This window comes from Gossypium raimondii, chromosome 1 (genome assembly GCF_025698545.1).
Source record: "Gossypium raimondii isolate GPD5lz chromosome 1, ASM2569854v1, whole genome shotgun sequence".
NCBI classification, from domain to species: Eukaryota; Viridiplantae; Streptophyta; class Magnoliopsida; order Malvales; family Malvaceae; genus Gossypium; species Gossypium raimondii.
Genome location: NC_068565.1, coordinates 36,941,311 through 36,957,346, shown reverse-complemented (window position 1 = coordinate 36,957,346; position 16,036 = coordinate 36,941,311). Strand labels below are relative to the sequence as shown.

At 31.5% G+C, this 16,036-nt stretch overlaps 1 long non-coding RNA gene across 1 annotated transcript; it reads left to right on the top strand.

Annotated features, from left to right (window-relative positions):
- The first annotated feature begins 11,823 nt into the window (after positions 1-11,823).
- On the top strand, positions 11,824-15,638 carry LOC128042438 (uncharacterized). The gene is made up of 2 exons (XR_008197858.1): positions 11,824-13,377; positions 14,323-15,638. It is a non-coding gene; the product is annotated as an uncharacterized LOC128042438 (long non-coding RNA).
- Positions 15,639-16,036: the final 398 nt, after the last annotated feature.

Sequence of the window (16,036 nt, the reverse complement as noted above, 5' to 3'; positions counted from 1 at the left end):
ATGATATGATAAGAGATATGATGTGATATGATATGAGATATGATATGAAATGTGCTACGACATGATATGAAATCCGATATGATATGATATGATATGATATGATATAAGATATGCTTCGATATAAAATCTGATATGCTATGATACATTTTGATACATATATATTTACCACGATATGTGGGTCAAATCACACACTAGGCGTTTGTTTGTTTCATTTTAGGTGATCCTCAGACTTAGGATTGGACGACGACACTGGAGCTCATTTTTCATGCTTTTGGTTTAGTATGTTATGGACTTATTTTTTATGGACTTTTTTAGACTTATGGTATATTTTAATTTTGATTGGGACTTTAAAATTTATCTCTTGCTCCTTGCCTGAATTTAGACGTTTGGCCATTGATATTGAGGGATTAGGTAGATATATTTCAGTGGTTGCAAAAAATAAAAAATAAAAAAATTGAGTGACTAAGGAATTGTATGGTATTGTGGATATATGAATTTTGAGCTTGTAGAAAAAAAGGAAAATGCCAATTGAGAGAATCTTGATGAAAAATAAAAACAAAGTGATTTGGAAGAAAAAAGAACACTCACATTTTTCGAAAAAAATACGAGTTCAAATGATTGTACTCATAAATACTGTACGATACCTTAGTAAATGGAGAAATAAGGAAGCTGAAAGAAGTGGATATAAGGTGGTGAGCCATATATATACTTGGGGGAGTATTGGGGACAATAAAATGTGCCAAACTACTTTTGTGCTTAGCCGTTTTGTCGAACATATTCTTTGAATTCCAAACCAACCTAAGTCGCAAAACGTTACAAGCCGAAATGTCCTATGTGACTTAGGTAGTACCTTATGTGGATGAAATTATGCCAAGTTTTGATATTTTTACCACCTATATTCATTTGAACATACGTGTATATTTGTATATTTGTATATTTGTTTTGATGGAAATCTATACTTAACATTCTTTTATTTATTTACTTTGTAATTTATTGAACTAACCTGTCTCATTTTAGAATTTGTGACTCAATTGTATATCACTCTAGAATTATATGTTTATTTACATTATCTTGTTAATATATTTCTATTCAATTTACTGTATCGAACTAGCTCAAGTACATTTTCTTTTCTCTGCATGTTTATTTCTTGTTAAAATTGTTGTCGTGTCACGCTATGCAAGGCCTATGGCACGACATAGGTTGACGTGAGGCCCAAGGATACCAATGCTATTTTCATCCGCACAATCAACCTTATACGAAGATCTAATTTGAGACATTAGGGGTTTGATGTAACTAAGTTGTCTTAGACGCAATAAAAAACCCTAGTAGTTTAGGTGTAGGATTAGATTAGTTTTCTTTCAGCTTTTCTGAACTATTTGTTTTTCCTCTTGGAATTGGTTTCAATCCAAGAGTTATTTTATATTATTAAAGTATTCAATTTATTTCTTATTTGAAATCGACATATTTCATTATTTTGATTAATCGATTTGCTACTCCGTTCTCCATTCTATATCAAATCCACGATTATTCTAATCTCTTTTCTCTTCCGATTCAATCATGTACTTTACATGATTTATTCAATTGAGTTAGAGATTATGAATAACATGAGTGACTAAATCCTTTAGGGGAGATTAATGAGTGGATGGGGATGTGATTAACGGAGGAGTTAGGGTTTCCCGAGAGGATTAGTTGGTATAGGTTACATGTTCTTAAACCCTAAGCTTGACAACCTTAGGAAGTTATAACAAGTTAGATGAGATCAGGAGATAAGTCGAATCAAGTAAAGGCCTGTTCTGCAGTGCTTAAAAAAAGCACTTCTGGCTCCAAAAGCACTTTTGAAAGAAAAGCTATGCTAAACAAGCTGCTTTTAGCTGAAATTTTTAGCTTTTTAGAAGTGCTTTTCAAAAGCACTTCTGAAAAGTAGAAGCTAAAATTTTTAGCTTTTTCTCCCCCAAAAGCACTTTTAGTGCTTAATTACTTTTCCACACCTCCGATAACATAGTACTTTCCCTTTTTTCTTTTTGGTGCTTAATTACAAATGTGTTAAAATTATTAATTAAAAAGAAAAAATATTTTTAAAATATTAATTACAAATATTTAAAATATAGCTTATATATTCTAATTAAATTTTATAAATAATTAATATTTATTGCTTAAAAATATTTAAAATTTATATTTCATATATTAAAATATTAACAACAAGTTATAATAATTTTTTATATATTCTTACTAAAATATAATAATATTAACTAATTTAAATATTATTTAAATGCATATTTGTTTCTTGATAATAACATGTCTAAAATGAACATTTTATTTCTCAAAAGCACTTTTCCACAACACATTTCCACAATACTTTTCAAAAGCACTTCTCAAAAGTATTGCCAAACTAGCCCTAAGTTGTAATTGATCCTGGTTGAGAAAGTGAGGTCGAGAGATAAATGAGTATAAACCGATTGATTAAATAGATAGATGTCAGGAGGTAATAATTGGTTAATCAATAGCTAATCCACCCTAAAACCTTAATCTATTTTATTGATTTATTGATTTTAGTCATTTGTTGTTTTTCTTTTTTATTTATTTTAGTTATTTAAATTCTCCCATTAATCTATTTTATGATTTGTCGTAATATAGGATTTAATTAATACTAATTAGACTTATTATTGTAAAAAGGTTTTTATAGATTTATTCCATCCTCCCTTGGGCACGATCCTTATAATACTTCTAAGTGTTTCATTGTAAACTACACTATATTACAATTTAACCTATGCACTTGCGGACATCGCTGAATTAATTTATATATATTTTTTGGTGTTATTTTTACTACAAACGATTTGACTGATGCACTTGTCAGTTTTAACCTCAAAGTACATTTTGTTCAAAATAACAAGCATTTATCCAAAACAAACATCCTAATTCACATATAGCCTTTAAAATGAATCCATGAATAGTGAAAATTACACTTTTACCCATTTCTCGACAAAAATGGAAATTTTATAATTTAGTCCTTATACCTTTCAATCTTTCCATTTTAGCCCCAAAATACACTTATACCAATTCATCGTAAATAATTCACTTTTCCCATTTTGGTTAACTTTTCACTTTAGTCCTTAGACTTTTCAAAATTTGTGATTTGGTCTTTTCCTTATGTTTTCACTTTTAAAAATTCTTTTCATAAATTTCCATATTTAAAATCACTTTATTTTCATAAGAATTGAATTGGATCGTTTTCCAATTTTCTCAAAAATTCACTATATCCGCTATCAGAATAGTGACACATGTTTGATCGAAAGTTTTGGGATGTTACATATTCAGAGGAGTCTATGCATGAAATTGCTATAGAGGTAATGGGAAAAACCTCATCAAAGGCCATGGATGTTGCTATTGTAGAGATTCAACCTTCAAAAAGGTTTAAGAAGTGGTTGTTGAGATCGACACACTGTTGAGCGATTTACAAATCCTTGAACATGTCCTTGTGTCAGGTGATAAAATTGTTGCCTTGATTGAATTCATTACTAGTGAAGGTAATGTTGTTCCTATTATTGATGAAAACCTTGTGAACATTGTTGTCAAAACTGATTTTACCACTTCTGAAAGCCCTATCGGGTTTTCTAAATTCACAACAAATATTGTTAAGTTTGAAGTGATATAAACCTATAGAAGAGTTAGTACAAGCTTTGATTGACCTTGGAAACCTTAATATTGATCTCTTTAAGAATGAAGTTGAACCTAATACCTCTAAGGATGAGGTTCAAGTTATTGTAGTTACACCTATAATGCTCACTACTTTAGGCACTACTAAAGTAAAGCAAAAGAGAACTCATTCTCTCATTGCAAAAGAGTTAGAGAGCCTTTCTTTTTCCAAAAAAAATAGACTTACAAAGGGAAGACTCCCATCCAACCAAGAACTTTTAAGAGATTGAGAGTAGAGGAAGAAAGTTTATTTGATTTGTCTGATAAAGTTGCTTTTACTTGAAAGGCCAAAACCAAATGTCCAAATGTTCCTATAACAACTCAAAAAAGGGAAAAAAAAAGGATGAAATAAGATAGCATTTCCTCTATGCTCACAAAAGCTACAATGAAAGCCAAAGAAGAATAAGCCACTATCCTGGAAAAACAAGACCATACTTTCTTGACTCTCGCTTTTTCTGAAAGGTATCTTTCCTTGCTTAAGAAAAGTTTTATTAAAGAGTAGAATATATATGAAGTTAGTTTACTGAGAATAGTTTACTGAGAATGGTATAGAAACTTTGTTAGAGAACAATGGGCTTATGAGGCCAGTTAGTTTTATTAATCTACATGTTAGAAAGGTTGTGCTAGAGTTCTATGCTAACATACTGCGTAGTATCAATGATGAAAAAAATCTAGCTATACCATAAAGTTTTTTTAATGGTGTGTGGTATGATTTAGTCCAGGTCTGATCAGGAAATAGTTAAACTATTTCTGTTTAAATATGGTTGAATTTGAATAATCTGAAGACAACACTGTTGTAATCATTACAAAAAAAATCCATCCAACTTAACCTTTGAAGGGTGCAATACATGCTTTATCTCTAAGCACCGCATATGGTGCCTTATTTGCAATAGTAACAAGGAATTGGTTGTCAAATAGTGAGAGAGATGTGATAAGTAAGAAGGCCACTATACTAATACGGAAAGTGGTAGATATGGTCAGGTTTGATATTAGCCATATCATTTATGAGGAAATCACTAAGCACACAAAATAGGTACATACTAGGAAATCACTAAGCACACAAAATAGGCATCCATTTCCATCCATGATTTTTCAAGTCCTTTAGAAGAAGAATCTCACAATTTTTTGAGCCATTGAGCAACTTGAGAAAATTGGTGCTTCGTTTAAGTTCTCTCCAAAATGGCTTGAAGGCAACATGCTTCTATAGCTCTTGAGGATCAACCTGAAGAAGGCGAAGAAGAGCATGCTATTGAGATTGCAACAAGTACTCTTGAAGTGATCTCTATAGTTAATCCTGCAAGCTATCTATTATTTTCCAATCAATGGATGATAGAGTTTTTTATTGCTTCCACTTGCATAATTGAGTCATCTCCAAACTTCTAGTTGGAATCCAAGTTATCCAGCAAATTAAAGATTAAGAAATGGCCTTGCTTAATGATTTTTTAACTTACCCTAGGTAGTGGTAATTTGGTAGTTATTTGATGAAAAAAGAGGGAGAAATTGGATGATGTTACAACAAAATAAAGATGATATCTACTCTTCCTGATGGGAGTTTATTTTACTTTAGAAAGAGAGAGAGTTTATTTTAGTTTTTCCAAATACTAGGATTATATCTAAGTAAGATGAGGATAAGAGTTTGTACAATTCACGAACTCAAGAATGGTATGTACATAAGTTTTATGCATAGATTATGAGTAATGTATTAAGGGATTCATTAAGTTCTTTGAAAAGTGTAACTTTGTTTAGGGATGTTTTGAAGTATTTTTGAACCTATTTTGAGGTCTCCTGCATCAAGTCTCGAGACTAGGACCTTCTGGTCTTGAGACATTAAAGTTAATAGCTAAATTGCTTCAATAAAACATGTATGTCCCCGAGCTTAAAAATTGAGTTTTTTGAATCCCCAAAAGGCCTTGAATGAGGTCTAAACATAGTTGCAAACTTTAGAAATGATTTGAAAGTAATATAAGACCTCAATAATGGATGTATAATAGGTAAAAGTGTATTGTGACTTTGATTTTAAACAAGATTTCTGTCCTTTAATTTACAAAAGGTTTGTGCTTTTAAGTTTTTTGAGCAACTTAAAGTCTATTTTATGCATTTGTTTGGTCTGAGCATCAAGAAAATGTTTTCGTATATTTTTAAAATGTGTTTAATGTTTTGAAAAAATTGATATTTGATTTATGGTATTTATGTTAAGTAGAACAAATGTTGTTTTTAATAAAAGGAAAATTTCGTTTGAGGAAATATTAAGTTAATGTGACACCATTTATCCATGAGGATCTTCGGAGAAGTTTTGAAAAATTGAAGATTGTTTTAACTGAAGCCCCCATTTTATCGCAACCTGTACCCAGGATCGAATATATGGTATATATGGATGCATCACTTCTTGGCCTTGGTTGTGTACTTATGCAGAGCAAGAAGGTGATAATGTATGCGTCTAGTGAACTCAAACCACATGAAAGGAATTAACCCACCCATGACCTCGAATTAGCTACTGTTGTGTTAGCATTAAAATTTTGGATACATTACTTGTATGGTGAGAAGTGTCGTATCTTCACAGATCATAAGAGTTTAAAGTACCTCCTTACCCAGAAGGAGTAAAACTTGCGGTAGCGATGCTAGATGGAACTGTTGAAGGATTATGATCTGAAAATTAAATATCATCTAGGAAAAAAATGTTGTGACCGATGCATTAAGTAGCAAATCAATGGTGACTCTGGCATCTTTAAAGGCTCAAATTAATTTGGGAAGGGATGGATCTCTCTTGGCCGAATTGAAGGTGTGGCATACTTAACTCCAATAGATTATTGAGTTATAGATAGAAGATCAAAAGTGTAAAGAACGGATAAATAGTGTTGGTTCAAATGACTCGATAAATTTTAGTCTCGACAGTAATGGTAAGTTACGCTACATGGGGAGATTGTATGTTCTGGAAGGTGGAAACGTTAGGTTTGAAATTTTGAAGAAAGCTCATCAAAGATACTTTACACTTTATCCAGAAGTGTTAAGATGTATTGAGATTTTTGGGAACTATTTTGGTGGCCCAGAATGAAGAGGGAGATATCAGAATTTGTTACTTGATCTTTAACTTGTCAGCGAGTCAAGGTTGAACACTAAATTTCATTCAAAATTCTATACCCTTTGGAAGTATCGAAACAATAGTGGGAGAAAATCTCTGTGGATTTTGTTTCTAGCTTACCGTCAACTTCTTCAAGGAAAGATGCTGTATGGGTGGTTGTGGATAGATTCACCAAATCAACTCATTTTATTGCAGTCCGTATGGATTATTCCTTGGAGAAACTGGCAGAACTTTATACCGTAGATATAGTACGCCTCCATGGGATTCCTTCATCCATCGTGTCAGATATGGATTCGAGGTTCACATCCAGATTTTGAAAGTAATTACAAGAGTCCCTAGGAACTAAACTCCATTTTTGCACAACCTTCTACCCCCAAATTGATGGTTAGTTGGAGAGAGTGATACAAGTACTGAAAGATATGCTTCACGGTTGTGTAATTGATTTCAGCTTGGGGTGGGATAAATACCTTCCTTTGGTTGGCCTAAAACAACAACTATCAATCTAACTTAGGCATGCCCCTTTTGAAGCCCTCTATGGAAGAAAATGTAAGTATTCAGCATGTTGGGTAGAGCTAAGAGAAAGTAAAGTGATTGGGCTTGATTTGGTTCATGATACAGAGGAAAAGATCAAATTCATCCATAACCAATAATGCACAGCTCAAGATAGCCAAAAGGTGCATGTGGATCGAAAAAGAAAAGATATATGACACGAGATTGTTGACAAGGTATTTCTTACGGTATTGCCATGGAAATTTTTTTTTGTTTAGGGTTAAAGGGCAAGCTAAGCTCGAGATTCATCTAGCCTTACGAAATTTTAGAGTTAGTAGGGCCTGTTGCTTACCGATTGACATTGCCGCCAGAACTATCTTGAATCCACAATGCCTTTCATGTTTCCATGCTAAGGAAGTATCGCTCAGACCTAGATCACGTGGTCCAGCTAGAAAACCTAGAAATGGAACCTAATCTATCCTATGAAGAGGAACTTGTGAAAACCTTGGCTAAGGAATTTAAGGAACTTGGGAACAAGAAACTTTCCTTGGTGAAGGTTCTCTGGCAAAGCCATATAGTGGAAGATGTTGCTTGGGAAAGAGAAAACTCCATGAGGGAACAATACCCCCATCTTTTTTGTGAGTAAAAAATTTGGAGGCCGAAATTTCCTTTAAGGGTTGGAGAATTGTCACACTCGAAGATATTAGAAGTTGTGTGGGGTCACTTTTGAAGAAAATTTATGAGTTAAATAAATAAATAAATTCTAGATATAATCCAACTACATTCTTGGGTACCTAATTAGAAAATTGTTTAGTGTGTATTTGTAACCTTCCCAACTTGACCCAGACGTTAAGCCTGAATTCGGAAGATTACATTGTCCACCGAAATGGTTTAGTAGAACTATCGAAGTCTAAAAATAGTTGTCTAAAATATTTGCTTTAACTTTTGTAAAAAACTTAACGTGTTTCTAGAAAGATTACATTTTAATTTCAAAAGTCGATTGATCTCAATGATTGGTTTTTAAAAAGGTGATTTTCAATTTATATATTTTTTAAACCTTATCCACTTATACATGTAGCAGAAAAGTGATATCTAGCAAAATTTTAATAAAAATCATATTTAAATCAAATAAAATGTCGTGCATGCTATATAAATCCCAAAACCTAAGCCCGATGCCACAATTTAAAAAAAACAATATAGTCTCTAAATAACAGAAAATAAAATTAATAAATCTAAGATATTTAAAAAAAATTCTGAGCCGAAACCTTCTGGATGCCGAGTCTGCATCCTAACCTAGAGGGTTATCTACAAAGATGTAAAACAAAAGGGAGTGAGCTTAAGAATCTCAGTGTGAGTCTGATCACAAGTAAACCAATGTAGAACAATAAACAAAGCATACTAAATACGATTCTCAGATCAATTGCAAACATGTAGCATAGCAGAATTCGACAGTTCATTCAAGCATACTTATGAATGTCATTGAAATGCATAAATAGAAAGAAAGTTCCTACCCATACTCTGCTACACTCCTCAGTAAGAGTTCCCCAAAACTCTTCCAACCATAACACTCCAGTTTGTGGATGAACCACCAGTATTTACAGATAAACTACCAGTAGTAAAATTCTTGGATGAACCACTTGTATTTTCAGTTTATAAAGTTTGCAAACAAGCTACCAGTAATTTGTGGATGAACCACTAGTGTTTCAGATTATTAAACTACTAGTACTTCCTTCTTCCAATCATCCCACCCCATGCAATGTGGTATGACATGCTTGTAACAATATCATGTAAAAATAGTAGACATGCTTAACATGTATTCAATTCAACAGTAGCAGTAGACATGCTTAACATGTATTGGGTTCAACAGTAACAGTAGACATGTTTAACATGTATTCAGTTCAACAATAACAGTAGGCATGCTTAACATTTTCTTGGTTCAAGAGTAACAGTAGGCATGTTGAACATGCAATTGGTAATATAGTGGTAAGAATAACAATATCAATTCATTAGAAAAACAATGACAGTAGACATGTAACATTCACATATCATCATTGTACAATAGCAATTCAATCATCGACTCACAGATTCTAGCATGTTCATAATATCAGGGACCCAATCGAGTGAATAAAATCTCTAAAAACAATTCGCGGATTATACAGGCACGAAACTGAACAATTCACAAAACTCTGGGTAAAACTATAAAACAGGTGTCATATGTTCGTGTGAAAAGCTATAAGCCGTGTGGAAAAGTTACACAACCGTGTGGTCAGGCCATCTAATAGACTGTTGTTGTATGGCAACCATGTGGTCAGGGCATTTATGAATCCACATGTAAAAGTCCACAAGACTGTTCGCTAAGTGAATCCGTAATGTATCTATCCACATGGTGAGTCATCTACCAAGTTTACTCGCAATAAGTTTGTACACAGAGTTTATGAGTGTTGTGGTCTTCTGCGGAAGGAACATTTATGCGTTATGTATTGTATCGTTGTGAAATTCAAGCTCAAGTATAAGTTGCGAAAACTAGATTTTACATGCTTTATTTCCATGTACGCCATATGAATGCACAACTTTTATCTAAGTGCGACTCGTGGCAAGCTCTTAAGCTAGCTAGAAAAAAAAGGGAAGTAACTTATTTTTGAACTCACTAAACTCCTTATGAACTTACCAAGATTCTCTCTTTTGATTTTAGGTAATCTAAATTATTGTGCGACGATAAGAGAGGCTAAGCCAGAGTTTTCAAGCCTAGTGTGAGCCTGGCACCTTTTGTTTGTAACATATATAGATATCAGGGCATCCAGTGGGTTTAAACCCTCGTATCGTATTTTTTAGAAGAACTCATGTTAAACTTTGTGATAACTGTTTAGTTGAATGTATAAAGTTAAATTACTAAATTATAAGAAGTCTTTGTATTTACCAGAAGTATGTTGAATATATATTGTAAATATTCAATAAATGCACAAAATGTGAAGCTAACCCAGCTTGTACTTGGTTGTGTACAACTGTTTTGCCGATTTTTGATATCTCCCTATAACTTGAGTCTGATGATTGGATTGGGTGAGATACGTTACATCACCTTTGAGGATATTTCTAACTTTTTCAAGTAAATGTACAAGTATTTCATTGTATTCAGGTCAATTTACCTACAATTGCTCCATAAGTTTGTTTGGATAGGTGAGATTTATTAAAAATGCCTCCCTAACATATGAATAGTGGTGGTTGTAACCCCCATTACCATTACCAACTCGGCTCTTATAAACTTACTTTTATGATTTTATTTATTGAATAATTATTCTATTTACTTTTATTTTTCCATTTCCATCCAAAGTTTCATAAACAACCTTACTAATATTTGTTTTTCATTTTATTCGAGACCCAAGTGATAAATACAATATATATATATATATATAATTGGATTTATGTAAATAATTATTTGAATAGATAATAATTAAAATTACATTAATATGAAAATAAAGACAAAATGTTATGATATATATATTTCTATTAATAAAAACAATTTGACATATTTTTAACAATTTCATTGACATCAAATAAATAATAATAATAATAATAATATATAATATTTTAGTTTTTCAACATATTTACAAGTTTAGTAATTAATCCTTCGCATTTTATAAAATTTTAATCTAATATTTGTAATGATAATTTTATTAGCACCTCCACATGACAATCATGTATAAATTCAGATACATATTTTGTAGACAATTTTAATCTTATTAACAGAATAATTAATTTCACTATTTTTAATCTTATTTTTAAATGAAGTTTTAGTTTTTAATTTTTTCTGTTAACTTAGAACAGAATTCATCGTGATTGAGGCCTTGGCATTGTTGCTATAGGCCGAGTCCCTCTATTCTTACGTGTCCAGGTTAAATTTTATCTTACATAATTGTCATGTTAGAGTCTTTAATTTAATTATATGTAGGTTGTTTTCATTATATTTAGAGTACTTTATATTTATTTAATTATAAAATCTAAAAAAGAAAAACCTGACTGAACATAAATAGTCCTTAAAGAATTTTTTATTAGCAAATACTAATAGCCTTATATTATATGGTAGCATGGAAATCAGAAACAAGAAATAGTTGAAAATGGTAAATTGTTAATATAAAAAAAAGAAAAAAGAAAAAGAAAAAGAAAAAGAAAGAGAGAGTAATTAATTAAAAGGGACAGTTGTGTTACAGGAAGTGCTTGGGGATGGTAGATGAGAGTGGGGGATCATGTGAGGTTAGCTTTCTTAGCTAACCTCTCCTTTTTGATTCCTACTCAGCTCTTGACGATTGATGTCAAAAACCAACCCTTTGCTTTGCTTTCTTCTTCTTCTCCTCTCTCTCTCTCTCTCTCTCTCTCTCTTCTCTTAATTCTTAATTAAATCAATCGCGATCGATGGTTGTTACCAGGAAAATGCACATGCACACCCTTCCCCTCCAATACGTAATGTGTCACCCACGAGTCAAAGCTCCTCACGTGTCCAGAGAGTACCAAATTGCTCATAAAGGGACAACATGCTTTCCCAGTTACCATAACTTCGCTACCTTATCTCGTTCATTTCTATAAATCAAGCTCACCTTTACGCTCTAACACATCATATCAAACTCCCTTTCGGTGCAGTTGCACAGCTTCATGCTTCCTTATTTTCCTTTTCTTTTCTTTCCAATTTTTTTCTTCCACTGTTTTATGCAGAGAGAGATTCCTGGAGTTAACTAGCAAATTGGAGATTTTTTTCAATCACTAATTGGTGAGTGATTTCCATGCCATGCTTGTCAAGTGAGCAGCCTTTTGCGGGTTAATCCTTTCTTTCGTTGTCTGTTCGACCTTGAACACATCTTTATAACAGGGTTTAATCAACACATAGTTGAAATAACATACTCATACTGAACCCATATATCTATTCCAATTCCATCTTTGCTTAGTTACCCTTTTGATCTTCACATATTCCTATGGGAACCTGCATATATGATCTAGGTACTTTTTTCTTTTTAGGTTTGAACTTTGAATAGGCATGCGTGGTATTGGTAGGTGTGTATAACCTTGTGATTTCCGTTAGCTACTACGGTTGCTTCGCTGGATGACTGTAAGGTTCAGTGCAAGTTAGCAACTAAAGGAAACATGTCAAACTACCATATGATTGGTTCAAGTACTCACCTTTCATGATGTTACCATTTACCATCTGAATCAGGGAAGGAACCACGAGGTTTCAGTATACTTCAACTTGAGGTCTTTTGTTCATGCTTTTGCCTTTCGGCATCTTAAGTGAATTCTATAAAGATTAATAGCTTATGGCGCATTCATGAAATGAATTATTTTAGATTTGAAGTCCTAGTCTTTTGATTGAGGATACATGGTTGTTCAAATCTGATGACTGTAAACAGGATTTGATTAAGCTTTAGGCAGATTTTGATTAATAATATCGTGCAAATCAAACTATAAGTCTATAACCTAGACATCCAAACAAAGGGACCATCCTACTATCCAATTTTAGAATGGTTGTGACCCATCACTTTAACATTTGTATGATGGGTTCTCCGCCATGGTTAAAGCCATTTGAAGGTATGAAGCTCATGCATCTTCCTCATTTACAAGTTAGCAAGGGTTGAACTTGAAGCATACCCATACATATATAAAACCCAAATTACTCTTAGCTTGACTTGACATTGCTGATTGCTACTTTGCTTCTCCTATAGGAAAATCCAACTAGAAAGCTTTGAAACACTTTCTATTTGTGCATATATAGATATAAGGTTGTGTGTGATTCTTAATTTACTTGTCAAACTAGTTGTCTTTTTCTCCAATTCGTGGATAAACCTGTTGACTTTACATATATAGATTAGTTTCAATGTGTAGAAAAAATTACAGCATTGAGATAGCTTTAGCAAACATTATAGAAAAACAAAGGAGAAAGAAAGAAATGAAGTTCCTATAGAATAAGGTGGTAAAGTCTAAGGTCGATCTGAGAGCGAAAATGAGGTTTGAAGCAAGAGGCTATTGATTTGACAAAGGCTTTGCATGGAATTCAACACCTTCAAATCCATTTTAAGCCTTAAGTCTTCCAAAACCACCTTTAAAACGGCGTGATGCCTTGTGCCCCATTTCTGGTGAGATCTCTCTCTCTCTCTCTCTCTCTATGTATGTATTTGTTTTATTCTCCCGTGGTACTAGATATTATCAAATTATAGTATGTAATTTAATTCAATATTTTTTATTGAAATATAATTAAAATGATTTTTATTATATAATATTAATATAAAACTATACATTTAAATCCAAAATATAAATAAAACATGGCATAACAATTAAAATTTAATATTAATAGAAAAACATATTTAATATTTCTTTATTTTAAAAATTTTATCTACGTGAATTATTCAAAATGTGGAATTTATAATATTTTATTAATTAAAATAATGTATTTACAATTAGACATTAAGTTAGAATTCATTTTCAATTAGGTAATATTCATAAAAATATATACACATTCTACTTAATCAATAAATTATATAGATTTTATAATTATAATGATAAAGTTTATTACTATATTCTTATTAACGATTTAGTTTTATATTATATTTATTGTTTAATTTTTTGTCCATAATATTTTTTACCTGTGTTATAAATTATTTATTACTAAGTTATGGAGTGTTTACCTCTTTATTATTATTTGATTACAAAATATTATCATTTTCTATATGTTAAACAAAATATATTATTAATTTATAATTATTTATCTTTAAAATATTAAATTTGTTAATAGCTATCAATCATTTATGCAAATTTTTACTAATAATTTTACTAATTAAAAATAAAACGTATATATATATGATGGAAACTAATTATAAATTAACATATATATAAAAAAAAAGTTAATTTTAAAATACACAAATTAATAAATTAACCCATAATGATCGTATTATAAAATTTGAAGTATAATTACATTTTATTTTACAAAAATATGGTATGTAACAATTTAGTTCTATGCTATCAGTGGTTTAAGAACAAGCCAGGTGAAGAACCTGACCCGTTGGGGTCCTTGAAATTTTCAGGGGATGTGCCATCTTGATTCTTTCTAATTCAATGTTCCTTCCCGTAATTTCCTGTAAGGATTCTTGTTTGAGAAGCAACTTGCCAAGTTATCCCCCATATAATCCTCTCAACTCCTGCAATCGAGTGGGCAGGCGGAATCCCAGCAATTCTTGTGATTATGTCTTCTGGTAGCCAAAGATAAAAGAGGTCAATATTCCACTCACCATTCCCTGAGACCATATCACTTAGCATGCAATCCATATCCATATTAGAATGTCCGGGAATTAAGCAAACCAAAGGTCCCACGTTTGGAGTCCAAGGATCACGCCAACATCTAATTTTTTTTCCCAAATTAATAAATTAAACCATAAGAAATTTGAGAACAAAGAATAAATAAAAAATTATAAATAAATAAGAAATATAAATTAAAAAGACAAAGTGGAAGATGGAATGATAAATCGATGGATATGATGGATAAAAATGATAAATGTCTCATTGAACCCTTTGAGATATAAATCCCAACAAACTCAATTAATGGTTCTAATCAGCCTTCCAAGAAATAATACTTGGCAAATTGAAGGGTGAATAATGAATTCCCATTACCCCTTAAAGAAAATCGAGAAGAAAATATTGCACAAAGAAATTAACTCATAGAGTTAAAAACTTTATTAATAAAAAAAAAGGTGTCTACTTAATGAACAATGAAGAAGTCTTTATATAGGTTAGCTAAGTACATCCAAATAAAACTCTAAAGTATACTAAAATTCTAATTAATTAAAACAATAAATAGTTTTAAATTAATTTTTCTTGTTTGACTATGAAACAAAAACTCCTAAACAACTTGAAATACTTAAATAATATCCAAAATTCAGAATAAATAAATAATAAAAATAATAAAACCTAAAAAAATACAATATTGGGCCCATATATAATAAAAATTAAGCCTAAAAACTGAACCAAAAATGATTTAAACTCGAATTAAAAGCTCGAAATTCGTAATTTTCGTCATAATCTCGTCCAGAAATTTTGCTCGCGCAATCTTCACTAAAATGGTCATAACTTGAGCTCCCGAACTCGAAATCAAGTGATTCAAAGTGATTTTTGAAGCTAAGAGATGATCTTCAAACTATATGTAGACATCTAAGCCCATTGAGTGACGATTAGAAATTTTAATTATAGGTAGTTTAGTCCACATAATAAAATGTAATTAGGTTTTTGGATTGTCAAGCAACTCTAATTTGGTCAGAGCATAAACTCTATAAATAGACATGTTTAGCCTCATTTTGGGAGCCTTGGCCAAGTGAGCCACTTAGTTAAATTTAGGTTTTTACTTTAATTTTCATTTTCTTTCAATTTAGTCCTTAAAACAATTTTTGTTCTTGTTTAACTTGGATTCGAATTCGATCCAAGCTTTCAATTTCATAGTTCTTCTTTATTCTTTTTGGATTCCAATTGCAATTGAAGTTATCGTTGCAAATGTTAAAGAAAATCCCACTTTCGCGCACAAATTGATACTAAAATGGATTTATTTTCTTATTTTTTGGATTCCAATTGCAATTGAAGTTATCGTTGCAAATGTTAAAGAAAATCCCACTTTCGCGCACAAATTGATACCAAAATGGATTTATTTTCTTATTTCCTTCTTTTATTTAATTTACTGTTTTGTATATTAAATGCGAGTTTAGGGATTATTGCATTTAGATCCATGATTGACTAATTTCTTTAAGGAGATTA